Raw genomic sequence first — 4757 nt, 5'->3', positions numbered from 1 at the left:
TTATCAAAACATATATATGTGTCAACACTAATCAGCCAAAATCAGTTAAATGGAACCAATACCACATAAACGAGTCCAGCGCATATCATTGATGCTTTAGATCATATAAAAAAGTAGTTGGTCTAACAACTGCGTGTATTCTTATAAAATAAAAAAATTACAAAAAAGTCCTCAAATTATGTGATATTCTGATGACAGACTAAAAAGTTATGATATTTTGAAGTTTGAAGGCCAACTCAAAACGCTGTGTCCAAAAGCGGTTGCAAAAAAGGACATTGCATTTTACGTATCAAAATATGATCGACAGCGGTACAATTTGCGCGCTGTTTACCTTTCTACAGTTACAGAATCAGATAAAAATAGCAAGGTACGTGTATAAGTTAAAATTCCATCAAAAATAAATTTTTATCGAATGTCCAGTCATTTTATGTGAATTACGTTACGTACATGTAGAATTCATGTCTACCATCTAATATTGCCGAGAACATGTGTCTAAAAAGAATAAAATAATAGCCATTTACCCTTTTAAAAACAGGTGTATCATTTAATATGTAATATAGATATGTGTCTATATATAAACAAACTTATTTTAACATTTTTTTATTTATTTATTTAAGAATGTGAACTACGTTACGCCAATATATCATAATAAGGTATTCACAAGACATAAAACGAACCCAGTATTTAACAATACCATAAGCCTAATAAAAAAAATGTATGGTTGACATTGTTGGAGGCAATTATTCATGGAAAAAATCTTGTTCCATCATAAAATGTGAAATACGTGATGGGAACTTCGTTACCATGGCAAAACTAAATCTTTCTTTTAACCTTGTGTTTGGTGCAAAAATCTTTCCTTTATTCATAACTCACAACCGGAAACTGTAGCAGACGAATTTTGTGCTTTGGGAAAATGCAAAAACAAACAATTAAACAAAAGTGTATGAACTTTCTGTGGTAGGTAAATATTAAAATTGACATAAACAAGTCATAAATTTGACATGAAAGATTCGAACCCTATTATAGGGGATAAAAAATATGTCGAACTTACATGCATTAAAAATCAAAGCACTGAAAGTTCTGTAAGGTGATGGGTCATATTCATTTATCGAGAAAACGTAGTTCACACTTCTTGTAACGTAATTCACATAGAATAAGTAAGGATATTCAGCGATTTTATTTATGAGATAATGTTATTGTAATGAAACGGGAGTATCGAAATAAAAGAAACAACGGTTTTGCTACCCCCTAACATTGAAAACACAATTGTTTACACACAATGATTTATAAAAGAGGGTGCATATGCAAGTCCTATACAATGGCGGATACTTTCAATTTACTACACCTTGTTCTTTTCATGATAAAGCTTGAATATTGCTCACTTCAAAGTAAATACCATATGTAAACATACATACATACATATATACAATACAATACATACGTGATACGAAAATAAGTGCATATTTGTTTATACATTAACGATAAGTTTCTCATGAGTAATTATTGTTAGCATATAGACAAAAAAAAACTTTATATATATATTTTTTCTTTTAGATTTGCTTGAAATGGGGAAAAGCAGAGCCGAAATCCAAAAAGCCTACAGAGATCGCAAAAAGGAAAAGGATGGAAATGCGTATCTTCAGAAAGAGAGAGAAAGAGTAAAACGTTATTATGTTGATACATCCGCCCTATCAAAGAAAAAACTAGAACAGAGAAGGACGAAAATACGACAGTGCATGGCAAAAAAGAGAGCTAAAGATAAAGTCCCACAAAATGACAAAGACGAAGTACCAGAGTGCTCAACAAGATCTAACACACAACAACAACAACCTCCAATGCTAGTTAAGCTAAATTTTCCATTGAAATCAAGAAGCAAAATTCAGACGAGAAAAAGAACAAGTCGAGCAGTTGCCAAAGCTAATTATAAAATAAATAAAATGACACAGAAAATTCAGGAGTTGAAAAGACGCAACTGGACTATTACAAAAAGATTACAAAGAAGAATGGCAAGAGAAAATAAAGATAATAAGAACAATCTGGAAAAAACGATTACAAGCCCTATGCGTAAAGCAAATCAAGATTTGAGAGAAGCTAATCTTTCTCCGACCAAATATCCGGACCTTCAAAAGAAACTTACGTATCACAACTGCCTTATATCAGAAATTAAAGAATCAGTAAGTCACGAGAAAAACAAATTTCCTGTACTACAAGTTATAACAGGAAAGGCCATACGAGATCATAAATGCATTAGAAGGCTAAGCTATGACATCAAGGTAAATCGGAAACAGCTGATGAAAATAAAATCAAAAAGAGAGAAGGAAAAAAAGAAACCCGCATGAAGGCTGCAAGAGAAGATCTTCGTTCAAAAGTATTAGTCTTTCTCGAGAGGGACGATAACAGTACTTGTCTTCCGGGAAAAAGAGACAACAAAAAAGACGGAAAAGAGAAAAAGCAAAAAAGAGTGTTAAATGACTATTTAGACAATCTACATCAGAAATTTTTGTCAGAGAATGTACTCACAAAATTAAGTGTTTCTGTATTCAGACGTTTTCGGCCAGCAAATTATGTATTAGCATCTTTTGGAAACAGGAGAACGTGCCTTTGTCAGCGCCATCAAAATATGGCATTAAAAGTTAGAACATTGAAAGCACTAAATATTACTACTACATCAAATCCAGATCAACTTATAAGACAGATGACAGATGAGGAAGTTTTAGCAAAAATAACTGAGTTGGAAGATGAGAAAATAAAATACTCTGAATGGAAAAGGGTTGATGTAGAGGAGAAGGGAATGATGAAAAAGAGAATGAATGTTGTGCAATGTGAGGCAAATAAACAGGAATTCGGCACACTGATCAGAACATCGTTAAATGAGTTCCGAGCTCATGTATACAGGGTACAAACTCAATATGAACAAATACGAACACTAAAGGAGAACTTACCAAAATATAATGTCATATGTCAAATGGACTTCGCAGAAAATTATTCATGCGTGCATGCAGATGAAGTTCAATCCGCTTATTTCGACAAAGCTTCCGTTACATTACATCCCGTTGTTTTATACTATAAAGTTGACGGCGATATTAATCTTCATCATAAATCGTTCGTGTTCGTTTCCGACGAACCAGGTCACAATTCATCAACGGTATATGCATTCATAAAGGATTTGATACCAAAAATTTTGCAAATAGCTCCTGGAACTAAAGCTGTACACTACATCACAGATTCGCCAACATCACAATACAGGAACAAATACATTTTTCATTTAGTAACGTTACATGGTATGTTGTTTGATGGAATCACAGCCTCTTGGCATTACTTCGAAGCTGGACACGGAAAGGGACCCTGCGACGGGGTAGGTGGAACGGCAAAACGACTTGCAGACATGGCCGTTAGACAACAAAAGGTTGTAATCCAAACACCAGTAGATTTCTTCAACTGGGGGAAGTCTCAAGAAACAAGTAACATAACTTACATTTTCGTTCCTAAATCCAAATGTCAGAGCGCAAACAACGAAATGAAAGAATGGAATGCTGTTGCAGTGAAAGGCACCATGGAATTACATGCTGTTGTTCCTATTACAAGAAATGTAATAAGCATAAGAAACACCTCATGTTTCTGTCTACTTTGTTTTAGTGGCGGACGCTTTCATCCTGCTTGTGACGGCTGGCGATCTGTTTCTCTGGAGGGAAAACAAAAAAGAAATACACCTGGTACTGAAACCAACGAGATTGAATTACAGGCAAAAGATCCACAGGAAGAAGAAGTAGAGCGACACGTAGAAGGAGGAGAGTCATTACTAGCACAACCGCCAATAGTGTTTGAGCAGAGCTACCAAAAGGACACGTTTGTGGCAAGTGTATATGACAATGTTTGGTACATTTGTAAGGTGCTTGATTTTGACAACAATGATAATGAATATCAATTGGCCTTTATGACAAAGAGCAATCCTGTATCCCACACCATGAAGTGGCCAACAAGACCTGAAGAACTGTGGGTTACAGAGACAGACATCGTTTGTCAGGTCAATAACCCGGCTCCAGTAGGCAGAAAACCTGTCCGAATGTACAAATTATTGCCGGATGATGTAAATAAAATTGAAAGTTTACTATAAAAACAAACATTTACATGTGCTTTATTCATGACTTGTGGTAACGTAATTCACAAAAAGTGAACGTTGATGATTATCTGTTCATTTATGAATGTTAAATTAATTGTAATATCGACCATTTATCAAATTTATCCATAAATACATTGAGATATTTGGCGTTTTTGCTTCATTTTTTACTATTTTGTCTAATTGAATTTGAGTGAATTACGTTACCACTGACTCATGAATATTGTTTCTATGCCTTTGTCGTATAATATAGATAATATATATGTTAAATGGTTTAAATTTTCAAATTCTATCTTATTACGTTATGAATTTCATATTTTAATTGTTGATATAAAGATGTTTCTTGAATTTTGTTGATTAAATCAAAATAGAATACTATTTGTTTATTCATATATGATACTGTAAAACCAGAACTCATTCCAGACACCCACCAATCATTATGTATTCATAAATCAAACTTTATAATATATTGCTACACATATATCATGTATATATATACTTCATTTAAGTCAAACATTGCATTTTAAAAACATTTGAGTATTCGTGTGAATTACGTTACCTGATAGATGCTTTTTCAATGCAAAGAAGTTCAGTTAATACAAAGAAATTATGGACAGATTTTTTTTTAAATGGAATAAAA

The 4757-nt window shown here is 33.3% G+C and overlaps 1 pseudogene; it reads left to right on the top strand.

The window, feature by feature from the left end:
- The first annotated feature begins 1525 nt into the window (after positions 1 to 1525).
- Positions 1526 to 4425, top strand: LOC139494358 (uncharacterized; annotated as a pseudogene).
- Positions 4426 to 4757: the final 332 nt, after the last annotated feature.

The sequence above is a fragment of the Mytilus edulis genome, chromosome 11 (genome assembly GCF_963676685.1).
Source record: "Mytilus edulis chromosome 11, xbMytEdul2.2, whole genome shotgun sequence".
Taxonomy (NCBI): Eukaryota; Metazoa; Mollusca; class Bivalvia; order Mytilida; family Mytilidae; genus Mytilus; species Mytilus edulis.
This window is presented reverse-complemented; position numbering and strand designations above follow the sequence as displayed.